Raw genomic sequence first — 16,507 nt, 5'->3', positions numbered from 1 at the left:
ACAATATTTTAGAGTTAACTAAATGTTTCTTTAGTAGTTCAGTCACTTAAAAAGTGATATGATTATGAAAATACTTAAACTTTTTCTTTTAACTATTTCTAATAATGCTATTGGTATAATTTCATATTTTTATACTGATCTTTTCTCCAAACTTTAGTAAAACATACTTCTGTAAACCCCTACCCACAAAACTGAAGTCCACATTTACTTCTGAATGACTGATAAGGTTGTAAAAGTATGCATGAATTTCGTTATTAAGTTAAAGTTTTTATTATATTTTATGCACAGTGGTATAAATTATTAAATTAATTTTCAAGCTTATAGAACATTGATAAAGATTGTCATTAGAAAACCCTGAGTTGATTGTTATAAATTACATAACCTTTCATTGGTGGATTAGTGAATATGTTATAGGGTGACCATGAATCCAAAGAATCAAAGCTGGCTACAGCAAACAGAGGGTCAAAAGGATATGGAACTATGCATGATCCAGCAAAACACTCAATATCTGTTTTCCTGGAATGTTAAAAGACAAAGAAGAAAACTTGGGGAACACTAGATGCATATAGTTCTGGCTCTTTAAGAATAAAAATATGGGCCGGGCCCGGTGGCTCATGCCTGTAATCCCAGCACTTTGTGGGAGGCCAAGGCGGGTGGATCACAAGGTTAGGAGTTCAAGACCAGCCAGGCCAACATAGTGAAACCCTGTCTCTACTAAAAATACAAAAAAAAATTACAAAAAAAAAATACAAAAAAAAAAAATAGCCAGGTGTGGTGACAGGCGCCTGTATTCCCAGCTACTTGGGAGGCTGAGGCAGGAGAATCACTTGAACCCGGGAGGCAGAGGTTGCAGTGAGCCAAGATAGTGCCACTGTGCTCCAGCCTGGGTGACATAGTGAGACTCTGTCTTAAAAAAAAAAAGAATAAAAATATGAATGGTCAGAGTCCTAGTACCTTGTCCAGTGTAGTGCTGCCTTGGGATTGCATTGCAATCTGTCTGAGAGATAGTAAAAGAAAGTGATATCTTCCTTAGCCCTGTTTCTCTTCAGACTATGCTTTCCCCTCTCCAAGTTAATATCTCTCAGTCTAAAGCCTGGGAAAAGGTGCCAATTTTGTTTTTCTTTGTTCCTCACACCTCCTAGAAGTTACACTGGGACACTATTACTTTTTTCCAGGCTTTGGCCATGTGTATTGTTTTGGAGAGTCAACTTCCTTTTTTCTTTCATTCTACAAATAGTTTTGAGCTGTCACTCTGTACTAGGTGCTATAAAACTTACAGGTGCATTTTACATGCCTATTTCCTATAGGCCACGATTTAACAAAATGTTCATAAATGAGAATTAGGAGTGCATGTATTGAGTCACCACACATTAACTGAACAGCTTTCATTGGCCAGAGACTATATTGACAGTGGAGATTCAAAGATAAACTAGAGAAATCTCATGCTTAAAGAACTTTCTATAATAAATTCTATAAGAGAAGTAGGTTCAGGGATCTTGGGAGCTCAGAAGCAGGATGAGTTTAAACAAAAGTTGGATTTTGCCTTTAGCTTGGTTTCATTATCCTGAAGGCAGAGCCTGAAATATAGTGTAGGGTGCAAGTAGTATATGTGGGTGGCAATCTCGGGAAACAGGAGCATGTGATGAATAAGGAGAAAAAGCCAATATAAAGGTACTGCATTGAGGGCAATGAGGGCTCTAATTCTCTGCACCTTCTCAAGCATTGTGCAGATTGGTTTTCTGGATTATCAGCCTGAAGGACAAAACGAAGAAACAGCCATTAGCTCCTGTCTCCCATTGTCTGAGAGCTGCCACTAGGATATTAACTTCCTGAAATTCTGCAGAAATCTCCTCTTACTTTGGCACTGGAGAAGCCCATACGCAGAAAGCAAAAAGGCACAGCATATTTAAGGAAGCTCATAAGAAACAGTGCATCCAGAAGTGGTGAGAATTGGAGGAATGGGCATGAGACTGTAAGAAGCAGCGCCTTTGATGTTCCTTTTGATCTGTTATGTAGCTCTTCTTGTACACAGGTGAGCAAAGGCATGCTGGACAAATGGATTCACATGTGCTAAAGCATGGGGCAAAAACCACATATTAATTCAGGAAAAGGCAAGATGTGTGGCCCTCTCTGTCTCTGTCTAAGGGTGAATTAAAGAGAGGATATATGTAAAGAGTGGCAGGGCAGGACTTGAGATAAGAAGGCTAGGTGGGTGCCCTCATGCTAGTAGCATTATAGTACAGGTGATGAGAAGCTCCTGAAGAATCATCTTAACATTTGTATCTTAGAGCAACAGTATTGAGTTCTGACTTAGAGACAGCAAAACTAAAGACAGAAAGACTATTTTGATTATTAATGATGTAGATATAAGAATATCATCAATGTGAACTAAAGCATGAAGCTACTTATGATATATCATCAAAAGGATTTAACTGATTGGAGACAAACGAGAGGGATGGGGAAAAGAATTCATTTGTTTTTATTTGCTCTTTTTTTCCTACTTATTCCTTTGTTCTGAGTGTGAATAAACTTTGTAAACTTTTATACTAAGACATTCTGCTCATTCATACTTATTTCTTTGATGAAACAAGGAAACCCTTGTATAGTTATAAACGTGTGAATCAATTTAAATATTAGGAAATTTTTTTAAATAAAGCTAGTTTTCTGAAGGGGAAAAACTTGGTTCAATTTTTTGCTGGCAATCTGCTTTGTGATTTTTGAACATGATATCTACATCTAGACTCATGTTTTGCTAGCTGGAATTTTTTTTCAAATTAAGGCTACCATTATTATATGCTTTACTATTTAGCTTTTGCAGCCTTGGAAATCTATGATTAATACAAATAATTCTCTATGGCAATTTTAAAAATACATGTAAAAGCCTTCAATCTACATTGCTACTGTGTAGTAGCACAAAAAAAGAAAATGTCATCAAATTTTAATAAAATCTACAATTTATTCCCTTCTAAATACAGTCCTAGCTCAGGAGAAAGGAAGCTATTTGTATTTTTCAGAATCAAATTTCCCTAAATGAATATAGAGAAAGAATTATAACTGAAATATTGTTGAAACAGTGGTCATCTCAAATCTGAAGGTCATTCCAAAAAAGTTTCTGAGTTTTCATTGCCTCAATCTAAAAGTTGGCCTTTTTGGTAATAGATGAAAGTAAAATAATTGAAAGGGTCTGTTGCAGTTTTGGAATATCTTGAAAATATAGTAGAGTGAAGCCTTCTTCCCTTAAATAAAAGACAATTTGCTGATTGTTTTCTCTCTAGCCAGATAAGAATAATGCCTTCTTTCTCTTGTTAGTCTTAACACCTCACTTGTTACTATGTGTCAGAAAGGCGAGACACCATAAATGGAGATACTACTGATGGAGGTCATCTGACATGGGGCTGGTAGGCAGTGGGAAGACTGGTATGGACACAGGTGGCTTAGGGGTTGGGGGATGATATGGAACTAAGGAAATGATAATTAGCAGAACCCAGTGTGCATGTGTGTGCATTCATGTGTCCGTGTATGTGTGTACTGTAGCACAATGCAAGAAAGAAAAAACAAGGCAGACTTTTCATAATTTCAGGGATAAATAAATCCTTTATCACTTCATGTAGAATATTGGCTACTTGGAGGTATATCTAAACGTAAATATATAACTATATAACTACATGCTAATTAAAAACATACAAAGAAGAAGTGCCTGAAGAATTACAACAGAAAGTGGCATAGTGATTATTAGAGTTAATATAATATAAATAAGGCCAGGCATGGTGGCTCATGCCTATAATCCCAGCACTTTTGGAGGTCAAGTTGCAGGGATCACTTGAGGACAGGGGATAGAGACAAGCCTAGCCAACATGGTGAAACCCGTCTCTACTAAAAATACAGAAATTAGCTGGGTGTGGTGATGGGCGCTGGTAATCCCAGCTACTCAAGAAACTGAAGCAGGAGAATTGCTTGAACCCGGAAGCTGGGGCTGCAGTGAGCCAAGATCGCGCACTGCACTCCAGACTGGGTGACAGAGAAAGACCCGGTCTCAAAAAATTAAAAAATAGTATAAATAATATTTCAAAACACAAGTCTGTTAAGATAAAAGGTACAGAGGAATGGTGAGATGACTTTTTTATTTGTGTGATAAGGGACTGTTTTCTGTGATTGTGAGAAAGACCAGGAGTTAAGAAAAAGTGGCCATCAATAAATCAGCCACTTATGGGGAAGAACCATAAACCACTCTCAGATGAAATACAAATGCAATCATTATTTAATATTATTGGAATATTTGTATTAGTTTTTGGTATGTGCTGCTAGTACTGGTACATTTTAGTAGTCAATTAATATTTTGTTAATCCTAATTTCTAACTAAATTCCAGAGTGAAATGGAAATAATAATGAAAAAATTTTATTTACAAAACAGATTTTGTTTTTTTCTGTTAAGAATGATACACAGTTGTCCTTCAGTAGCCATAGGGGATTGGTTTCAGGACCTCCCTTGGGTACTAAAATCTGCAGATGCCTAAGCCCCTGTTATAAAATGGCTTAGTATTTGTATATAACCTATGCACATCCTCTCATATACTTTCAATCAGGGGTCCCCAACCCCAGGGCCATGACCAGTACTGGTCCATAGCCTGTTAGGCTGTTCGATACCAGGCTGCACAGCAAGAGCTGAGCTCCTCCTCCTGTCAGCTCAGTGGTGGCATTAGATTGCCATAGGAGCACGAACCCTATTGTGAACTGCACATGTGAGGGATCTAGGTTGTGCGCTCCTTATGAGAATCTAATGATAAATGTAATGTGCTTGAATCATCCCAAAACCATTCCCCTTCCCCTCACCATCCCTGTCCGTGGAAACATTTCTTCCAGAAAACCAGTCCCTGGTGCCAGAAAGGTTGGGGACTACTGCTTTAAATAATCTCTAGATTACTGATAATGCCCAATACAATGTAAATTCTATGTAAATAGTTTTTATACTATATTGTTTAGAGAATAATGAAAAGAAAAAGTCTACATGTTCAGTTTAAGTGTTGATAAGTGTGTAGAGAAAAAGGAACCCTTGTACATTGTTGGTGGAAATATAGATTGGTGCAGTCATTATGGACAATAGTATGGAGGTTCCTAAAGAAATTAAAATTAGAATTACCTAAGACCCAGCAATCCCTCCTCTGGGTATGTACCCAAAGGAAATAAAATCATCACCTCATAAAGATATCTGCACTGCTATATTCATTGCAGCATTATTTACAGTAGCCAAGATATGGAAACCACCTAGATATGTGTTGGTGCATGAATGGATAAAAGAAACTGGTATATGTATATACAGTGGAATATTATTCAGCCTTAAAAAAGGAGAAGACCCTGTCATTTGCCACAACATGCATGGACCTGGAGGATATTAAGCTGTGGGAAATAAGTCCAACACACATCCACACACAAAATTGCATAATCTCACTTACATGTGGAATCTAAAAAGAAAAAGGTCAAATATAAAGTTAGAATAAAACAGTGGTTACCGGCCGGATGTGGTAGCTCACGCCTGTAATCCTAGCCCTTTGGGAAGCCGAGGTGGGTGAATCACCTGAGGTCAGGAGTTCAAGACCAGCCTGACCAACATGGTGAAATCCTGTTTCTACTAAAAGTACAAAAATTAGCCGGGCATAGTGGCAGGTGCCTGTAATCCCAGCTACTCGGGCAGTTGAGAAAGGAGAATCACTTGAACTCAGGAGGCATAGGTTGCAGTGGGCCGAGATGGCGCCACTTCACTCCAGCCTGGGCAAAAGAGCGAAACTCTGTCTCAAAATAAAAAAACAAAAAACACAGTCCACACACTGGTTACCATGAGTGAGGTAGCAGGGAGGAGATTGGGAGATGTAGATCTAAGGATACAAAGTAGCAGATATGTAGGAGGAACTAAAAAGCTGACATGCAGGATGACAACTATAGTTAGTAATAGTGTATTGTATTCAGGATTTTTGCTAATTGAGTAGATTATAGCTGCTCTTGCCACAGGGGAAAAAGTGGGTAACTAGGTGAGATAGACAATGGATGTGTTAATTTTTGTCACTATAATAACCATTTCACCATATACATTCATCTTATAACAGCATGTTGTTTACTGTAAATATATACAATAAAATTTATTTTTAAATATCTGAGTATGAGTTGATGATTTGTGAAAATAGAGTGAATTATAATAATTTAAAATGTAAGTTAATGTTATTAGAAAAGAAACAGAAAGAACATACCACACAGAAAGTCTGTCTGAAGGATCTTTGTTTTCTCCACCAATACAAGTGTTCATTGATTCAGAGGTGGATTATGAGATATGACCATAAAACAAAAATTTCAAGGGAAATATATTTTATTCAATGAAAAATTCTCAACACAACTGTTATATGCCAGTAAACACTATATCTTTTAAATAACAGGTCATATCTATTATATTTAAAATTCAAGGAGAGACTACATTAGAGATGCTATTAGATCAACTTCTAATTTCAAAGATTTCTAAGATATGGAACAGTTACTCCTTATACAAATTAAAAAAGCAAATGCTGAAGAAATGCAGCTACATGGATACACCATGAGGTGGAAAGATGCTCCATAACTCTTAGTTAAACTGCACTAATTACACATAAAAGGAAAATGTTTCATTTCATTGTTATTTGGAAACCAAAGAAAGAAAAGACTGAATTTTTACATACTGTTAAAGAGATTGCGTATCTGTTCTAAGTTTAAGACAGAGGCAAAATGTATTTTATTCATTTGTCCTGCACTGTTTAGAAATAAAATTCAACCTCCTTTTAATTTTTTTTAAGAATAGAAACTCAGTCTAAGGAAAGTCTTAAAGTTTTCATTTTAAGCGATCCACTGTTCTAGAAGTTTAATATTTTGTTTAAAATGTTTTTGTTCTGTATTCCACCAAGTCTAGTTTTAAAACAAAACAAACAACCACAAAATACTTCTCTAACTTGGAGTTTAAGGTGAAAGAAACCAATTACGTGGTTTGGAAATGTCACACTTTTCATCTCTTTTTTAAAAAAATTTTTAATTCAGGACAGAAATTGTATGGATTTAGTGTAAGTCTTGGGATCTCACAAGTGTCAGTATTTCACTCTCCTCCATATCTTGATAGCAATAACTTGAAATAGGATCTCAGTAGCTCAAGCAATATTGGGCTCTGAGAGTTGGTTAAAAATTATTTGGCTGAGCGCCTGTTGCTGAGGGAAGAACTAATCTCGAGCATATTTTTGGAGCCAAATACCAAATTGTTTGTGCTTAGCAACACAGCACCAGGCTTGCCCTTCAGAATGATTCTAGACCAAATGCCAGAAATGCTCTGGTTCTGACTACAGAGTTCTATTCACAAATGACAGGAGGCAAGAGGTCCTCCTCACTTTCAGAAGAAAGGTCCTTTGCTTTCTTAGCCAATGGTAGGAAAACCATTGTGGTTTTCATTGCATTACATAATTTTTAAGGTGATTACTTCAATAAGAAGTGCTCTGTGTATATGTGTGTTTATAGACGCATTTTTTAAACACTGGAGAATTTCTGAAAGTAGTACAAACCTTGTAATGTCAAGTAGATGTGGGAAAAAGGGAGTTTACAACATTCTCTCCTGACATTGCTCTCCTTTGGCATCTGCATTTTTAAAATGTTAAAAATGTTTAAAAATGTGTGCTTAACACTTAATTTGGTGATAGTTGCTGTTACCAAGGCAACTTTGTAACTCCACCCAGATAAAAATAAATCTTGAAGATGAGTTTCTGTGTCTCTGAGCAAATATTTTTGTGAATAGTAGAAGTAGAGAAAGTTAAAGATACCTGAGCTTTTGATCTTTACCAGTTTTATAGATATGTTTATAGTTATACATTTTTATTCATACATTTTAGATAAATAACTTTGTAAAGCAATTGATTCTTCTTGTAAAAATCAAGTATATTCTTAATAGACTGATAAACTTTCTTTTTTTGAGACAGTCTTGCTCTATTGCCCAGGCTGGAATACAGCGGCATGATCTTGGCTCACTGCAACCTACCTCTGCCTCCTGGGTTCAAGCAATTCTCCTGCCTCAGCCTCTTGAGTAGCTGAGATTACAGGTGCATGGTACCACACCCCACTAATTTTTGTATTCTTAGTAGAGATGGGGTTTCGCCATTTTGGCCAGGCTCTGAGAAACTTTTTAAGGTCTCTTTTGCAGCCAGCTATTTGTCTACCTTATTTCATTCTTAATCTCACTAGCCAATATTTTTTCTGTTTAAGTGCTTTCAGCAAATATTAAATGCTTGTGACTTCAGTCTTATCCCGTGGAAACACTGGTAATGACAAAAACACATATTTCAACCTAATATACAATAGAAACAGAATGCCAGTTATTCATGGAGGAGAAGAATAGACTTCTGTATTTAAAATAGCATTTTGCTCTGTGTTTTAAAATCATTCTTCCTTCATCAATTGTAAGCATCCTGACTATAATTTATACACCTAAAGATAAATAATTCAGTAGCAATGATAACTGAAAACAGGATACATACAATGAACTAGCTAAATTACCATACATTCTCATCCATTTCAAAAATAGCTCTGTACTTTTTTCAGATTTTGTTAGAAGAATATTCAATAAAAATTTTTATTCAATGAACACTTCAGATGTCAAGATTCTTACCCACACGGACAACAGTAACCTAGGTAAAGATTCTGCAGCCAGGCGCGGTGGCTCACGCCTGTAATCCCAGCACTTTGGGAGGCTGAGGCGGGCAGATCACGAGGTCAGATCGAGACCATCCTGGCTAACATGGTGAAACCCCATCTCTACTAAAAATACAAAAAATTAGCCAGGCGTGGTGTCATGTGCTTGTAGTCCCAGCTGCTCGGGAGGCTAAGGCAGGAGAATCGCTTGAACCCGGGAGGTGGAGGTTGCGGTGAGCCGAGATTGCACCACTGCACTCCAGCCTGGGCGACAGAGCAAGACTCTGTCTCAAAAAAAAAAAAAAAAGATTTTATACCTGGGCTCTGTGCTCACCAGCAGAAGGGGTAACATCGCTTCTTAGGACAACCTTACTTGACCATTTACTTCTTTGACACTAGGGGTATTCTTAGATCAGCAGGTCCTTCCTTCCACTTATCCATGTGAGGCTCACAGAGAGTCTGGGAGGCAGGGAATTTATGATTGGAAACAGTATACTTTTTATCTAAGAAATTATTAATGTCACTGCATTCAAGTGATTAACACCATCAATATCTTCAAGACTAAGGGGATTACATGATGTGTAAAATTAGAAAACTGTCATCTACTAGTGGCTAGGCACTTTAATTATATTAAGCATGCAACAAGAGAACTCTTCAAATGAATCCATCTCTCCTCTGTATTATTTCCAACCCTTGGATCCCCATCTGTTTCTGCAGACAACAGCTATGCTGCTGAATGTCTTAATGGTTTGCTGCCCCAACTAGCTTCAAGATACTGCAGGTCAAGCATAGCATCTTACTCTTCCCTGCATCTCCAGCACCTCTCAGAATGTTGGTCACATAGAAGATGTTTGCTGAGGAGTTGAATAAGAATATGTACAAGGGACACAATTAGCATTGTTTAAAAAAGATGTAACAAGATAGGGTAAAGGAAAGCTTTGGAGGATAAATCTTTAGAACAATCAATAATATCTTCTCCTCTCTTGGTTAGTTGCCCTTCAATCTCAGCCACTGAATCAAATACAACATAATTACTATTCTGATATGTTCTTGAATCGAATATCCAATAATAAGATACATAGTGGATTTAATGATATTTTTGAAAGGGCTTGAGAAGACAGGAAGGGGAATATACACACTAATTTTAAAAATGTATCTTAATATCAGAAATGAAAAATATGTGAAAAAATGTGTGTCATTTAATCAAAGAAACATAGTATTTTAAACTACAGAGTTTACTCTGACTTGGTAACAAATCCTTATAATTGCTGACATATATTGAGCTCTAAAGGTGGGCCAGGCACAGGATTATGGCTTTTACATGCACTGTCTCTTTTAATTTTCACAGTAACTAGTGATATAGGCATTTTGAGAAGTTTAATAACTTGCCCTTGATCAAAGACCTAGTAATTCGGATGCATAGCCATGTCTAACATCAAAGCCCATGCTTTTCGCTATTATTGTACTCCATACATTAGCTTCTAAATTTATTTGCAATCCAAATATTAAAAGCAAGTCATAAGCTTAGTATCGCCAATGTGATACTAAGTATCCACTTACTAAACTTTATTTTCGAAATGTGGTTTTATCTCAGTTTAATGAACACGGCATGTTTTAATTTACACTTTCATATTATATAGTAAGGGCGTGGTTACAGATATGTTAATTTCCTGTGTTGCTTCACAATGATGGAACATAATAGCAAATGAAACTGTTAATTTGCAGATACCCATAGGCCTTTGGTGTCTGAATAGAAATAAACACACCTACAACTGAGAGAGGAAGCATGTGAAGTATTCCAGTGAACAGAGGCCATTTATTCAGTCACAGACACAAGAGAAAAACAACAATTAAAAAACAATATCTGATGAAAAGTTCATAAAAAGTTCACTCAGTTTAAGCATATGTCCTATAACTACTTAAAATAGAGTTCTTCTTAAATATCAGATCTTTGCTGTTTTTAGATTTCTTCTGCCTATATCAAATTAATAGAACACAGCATACTTTTAATTTGCTCTGGTTTCTTAGTGGGGCATTTATTAAATGCATTAAAACAATAGTCTCAGGGTTTTACTGCTGATGTTAAAGTTCTGCTTTCCTACTTACCAACTGGGTCATCTTAAGGCACATACTTTGCCTCTCTCTCAGATCTCCCAAATGGAGAATGATAAGAATACGTACCTCAATTAAACAAGCTATAACAAGTAGAGTGTTTAGAAAAGTGCCGGGTACACCATAAGCCCACAGTGAGTATTGGATTGTATTACCTGTGAAAGCTGCAGAATGGAATTCTCAAAGTTATATGTCCCTAAAATCCTCTTAAGTGACAGAAATGGAGAAATTAGCAGTCTGTCTAAGAGAGCTTTTCTAGAGTCTGGGCATATGTTTTTAGGACAAGACAGTTCAGCTTCAGCTTAAAATGAGAGAGCACGTCTGTGTCCTTACTCCTGGGTGCCAGGTTTCTTGTCCCCATCTTAAGACAAATAATTTTGGTGGAGAAGAGGCAGTCTCTTTGATTTTGCTCTAAAAACCTTTTCTGGAGGAGGTAGACACTCTCCACCCCCGTTTTGAGACTCATGCAGCTGAAGATGACTAGCTGAGTACAAGCAATTGTTCCTTCTAAGCAGTTTCAATTCTTATAACTTGTGGAGATATTCTTAAGTCCAGGGGATTTTGTGTATGGTGGATTTTTATTACAAAGTCCTGTACTTCATAGGAACAAAATAATTCAAAGTCAGGAACCAGATCAAAGCCACAACTCAAATATGGCACCTTGAGAGTTCATTTGTATTTCACTTGCATAAAAACCCTCACCACTGCTATCTGATTTTCACAAATCATTCAACAGCTATCCACAAAGCACCCACTGTGTGTCTGGTCTCTGTGTCAGTCCCTGGCTTCATGTGTCTTTCCTTCTGTACCCTGACTCCCCAACTCATGAACACATGAAGTAAAAAAATGAAAATCTTTTTCTGACCTCTCTACAAAATCACTTTTTTCAAAACAAACACCTCTCACCTGCTCATCCTCCAGCCAGTAAATCACAGGGGCCTAGAGATGTCACTTACAAATATTTTCTGATTCTGTCCCTCCCCTCAAGCTTGCCAACATTATCACAGTTCAGGGCCTGCTCATCTTTCCCCCAATCTCCAATTAGATCTCTCCACAATGCAATTCTGCACATTACCTGTTACAACCCTTCAATTATTTCCCAGCCCATCCAAAATAAAATCTAAGCCTCTTATTAACACATTCAGGAACTCTCTGGCCTGTGGTTTTCTACAGACTAATTTTCCAGCAGTTGATTTCCAGTGCAAGTGAAAACCTAGTGTCATGCCTGCATGATAGATAAATTTGAAGCTGAAGAGCCCAAATGTATAGACCATGCCATGAAAGGTTTATAGTCATGACACAGAGGCCCTATAGTACAGTGCTTGAAGCTGGCTCTCTACTGTCAGACAGACCACTTGCCAGCCATGAGACCTGGGGCAAAATGCCTTAATTTTTATGTGCCTCAAGTTCTCATGTGAGATGAGAATAAAAATTACCCCTATTTCATAAGATTTGATAAAGTGTTTAGCATAATACCTCATAACAATTGCAATTCAGTGGTGGTTATTATTATAAAGAAAAGATGATTAACTTTATCTTAATGTTTAACTTGTTCTGATAGTTATTCATCTATAGCTTTGATATGGAGGTTAGAGAATGACCTGGAAAGAATTGGCCACAATGATTGAAGATAGTGATGTAAGAATAAAAGATGACTGCAAAATGTAAACCTGCAATAACAGAAAGAATGAAGTCACTGGTCTCATGGGAAATGATATAGGAGAAAAAAACAGATCAAAAGGCTATTCATGTTTTGGGCCTCTTTGTCAAAATGGAAATGAGAAATTGGGGAATAAAAATTAAAGCAATTCTAGCATCTGGTTTTAACATAATTCTTATCCCTAAAAAGAATCTATAAGAAACTCCCAAAATGACAGGCAGCCATGGGTAGCATTGCATTTCAAGTAATCTTTTAATTGTTAAAATTTAAGTTTCCAATATGAACATAAAATTTTCAACTTAAAAGAAATGAGTTCCAAATTTGAGACAGGTGACAAAGGATAAAGCATACTAGGGGGTAAATTCCATCTCTTTAGAGATCTAGTACACAATTTAGCAGTGTCCAATCAAGCCTTTAACTACTACATTTGAACACATCATCATTTCAAAATGTTACGTAATGATGCCAATTAACTGTACAATGTCTCTGCATAGCACATAGCCCTAAAATGATTTGTGCAGTGTTACTGTCAGTAAAACTGAACTACAGGGAATGCTCATATTCTATGTCATTATATACAGAAATGGAATATCAATAAAGTGATATCTGTTGGTATTAGAAAAAAGTGAAAAATTTCATGTCTTTCTATTTTCTTTTTTCCTCAATGGGATGCTCTTGTTAAAGATAGCTCTGCATAGTAAGGTTTGTATAAACATTATTTAGCTAAGGTTAAAAGAGGTAACATACTGGTTCTAGCACAGATATTAAAACAAATTAGTTTGTAGGTAGGCAGCAATCAATTATATTACTAACCATAGCTTTGGTCCTTTTATCCTTTCCCATTTGATTTTACACAGTGGGACGTTAAAGGTTGAATGTCTTTGGTATCTATAAACTTAATTGAAAGCTGTTATTTGTTTGTTTAAGTCTGCTGATTTTTATAATCATAATTTTACTCCTATAGATTTCTTGTAGGAGTACTATATGAATTTATGTTGCACTGAATTTTGTTATGTTATACAAATTAATAGGCTTTTATTTATGGAAAGCTACTATTGATCTGTCATTTCTTTAAAAATTACTAAAAAGTGTTAAAACTTTAAATGTTGGAGAGTTTATATTTTAAAAGTTACATGCTAGAAAAACATGATGTCTGAGTATATTAGAAGTTATAGATAATTCATCTGTCAACTATAAAACTCTCCAACACTGCCTTTCTTTAATGAATAATATGAAACTTAGCAGTGAAAATGTGAATCAACAAATTTAGAGATGTACCTCTAAAACCATCTTAAATTCAACAGTGTAATTTTCCATTGGACTTTCACTTATTCATTAATTAAACAAATGTTTGTGAGTGCCTGCAATGTATGAGACATTGTACTGAAGCTAGGCAGTGTGAGTTATCATATGGGATTATCCTTTAAATACTTCTGAGGGCAAAAAAAAAAAAAAAAAGAGAAGAGAAAAGGTGTGAGGAAAGATAAAGGGTTAATTCATTAAAAAATAACACTTGAGGACTGTTTTCTTTGCAAGGCATAAAGTTATCACCCTTTCAAACAGTAGATATTTCACATTTAGGATGCGAGACTCCAGTTCCAATAAAGCTCATTGCACAGCTGCTACCCTGATTAAACTGCTACATGAACTCTGAGCAATGTAGCATGGTAGCCGCATGCTTCTGCTTGCATGATGGTTAATTCCTTCCATTCTCATTAGTGATTTTCTGAGCTTTGAAATTCTGATGGTACCTAGGATATAAAGCATATTTATCTAACTGAAAATCAGATAATTAGATGTAACAAATATGCATAAAATATGAATGGCTTTGTCACTTTATTGTAGCAGAGAATGAATGTGGGAGAAATTAAAGCTGATGCTAGAACATATGCCTATTTTTTAGCTGGAAAATTTCAAGATTTACGTACTTTGGGCTTGAGAAAGAAATGGAGTTTATTTTTTATGCACTGACATCTCTTTTTTTTTTTGGAAGAGCTCTCTTAGGAATGAATGGTATGTAAATACAGTAGGAATGTAATTATAGATTTTCCTGACCCAGTTCCTAAATAATAGATATCATTTCAGAAGCGCCCCAATACCTGACCTTTTGCTCCAAGCCATATCAAAGCACACATCTAGTCTACTTTTCACTCTCATTCCTAGCCACTATGACAATACTATTCAGATAAAACTTCTAGTCCTCTACTTATGTGACTCATACCAACTTGACCTTACGATAGTGACTGGGGGTGCATATCCAGGTTCATGCTGTTTGTTTGTCCATTATTATGGTTTTGTGAGAAAAGGCAAAATTTCTAGGTAAAGTGTTATGAGGACGAATAATCCACCAGGCAACCAACTGACCCTTTCATTTGCCATCTTGTCACTTCAAACAGCTCTCCAGAACCTGCAGCCAGCACAGACCAAAGTCAGGTTTGTCTCCTCTTCTGTTGATGAACAAAGGTTGATTCCATATCGTGGCTATTGTGAATAGTGGCAGTAAACATGGCAGTATTGTATGAAAATATCACAGATAGCCCTTAAATATGTGCAACTATGATGATCTATCAAAATTAAAAATTAAAATTTATTTTTAAAAGTTCAGTTAGAAAGCTTGTAGTTCCTGGCAAACTACTACCTTTCTCGGCAAAAGAATTTGATATCTCTTAAATATTTTCTGCCTAATGCTGATAGATTGTATTTACATATTCCATTAATGCAATAAATAAAATTACACCAAAACATCAGCATTATTTATTTCCAGGGGCATCTCTCAAAATAAATTCCTCCAAAGTTCACAAAACCAAAACCAATGTGAAATTGTACTCAGGGATGTAAATGTAGCCCAGTGAAGCATTTGCCCACTTGTTTGGTATTATTCAAGCACAATTAGAAAAATGTGCAATGTATGCCTAAAAATTCTATAATAAGGGCCAGGCGCGGTGGCTCACACCTGTAATCTCAGCATTTTGGGAGGCCAAGGTGGGCAGATCATGAGGTCAGGAGATCGAGACCATCCTAGCTAACACCATGAAACCCAGTCTTTACTAAAAATACAAAAAATTGGCCCAGACGTGGTGGCGGGATCCTGTAGTCCCAGCTACTCGGGAGGCTGAGGCAGGAGAATGGCATGAACCCAGGAGGCAGAGTTTGCACTGAGCCTACTCTCCAGCCTGAACGACAGAGCGAGACCCCGTCTCAAAAAAAAAAAAAACCATAATAAGAACTTTTTAATATACTATATTATAATGTAAAAAGACTAGATGTCAAACAAATTAGGTGATGGGAAGGAATTGAGGGAGAACTTTAGACTAAGCAATTGAGCAGCACCTGTTTTTCACCACAAATCTGTTACATGTATTGCTCAATTGTGCTGAATCCATATTGGGTCCTGGTGGCTATGTAATAGTCTCTTTCTTGGATAAATGTTTGTCCTCTCTTATGGTTTACTAATGGTGTACAGAACAGCATTGAATAGTGGTTATTTCCTATGACTTCCTAGATATCTCTCTCATAATCCTGAATGTTTTAAAGATCATTCTTAGATAGAGTACAGCTAGACACGAACCATAGTGGAAATCAGGTAGACAAAATTTAAAAGGAGTCTTAATTGAAGGTCATTTTATTGTCCTCAGATAGTATTAATCTTATTTAAAACAAACCTGTCACTGAGCAGAACTCAAAACACCAGAGCCCTTTGCCGAATGTGATTTTTTACAACAGGAGCGCTGGCAGTTGAGAGGAGTATTCTGTCACACTTGAGAGAATTCGAGTCCCTGAAGATTTATATGAATGCTTAGCTATTATCGAACCATCTCTTCACAGATGACTTAGTAAATGTCTGCTTTTGCATCAGATAATGGCTTACAAGTTAATCTCCTCTTGCTCCCTGTTACACACATATACACCTTCTTCCTAAACAGCTCATAAGGTGAAAGAAAGACTCAGATTTCTGACTGTGTAATTGATAATATCACACGGACTGCCTGCTCATCATCTGCTAGTCACATTGGCAGAGTTGACAGTTTTGGAGACGCTGAAGACAGTGCATAT

The 16,507-nt window shown here is 36.5% G+C and overlaps 1 protein-coding gene across 5 annotated transcripts in view; it reads left to right on the top strand.

The window, feature by feature from the left end:
* SNCA (synuclein alpha) overlaps positions 1-16,507 on the top strand; it is a 112,416-nt gene that overhangs the window by 64,430 nt on the left and 31,479 nt on the right. The gene's annotated exons all lie outside the window — the stretch shown is intronic.

The sequence above is a fragment of the Pan paniscus genome, chromosome 3 (genome assembly GCF_029289425.2).
Source record: "Pan paniscus chromosome 3, NHGRI_mPanPan1-v2.0_pri, whole genome shotgun sequence".
Taxonomy (NCBI): domain Eukaryota; kingdom Metazoa; phylum Chordata; class Mammalia; order Primates; family Hominidae; genus Pan; species Pan paniscus.
The sequence above is the reverse complement of the archived record's forward strand: the minus strand, read 5'-3'. Positions and strand labels throughout refer to the sequence as shown.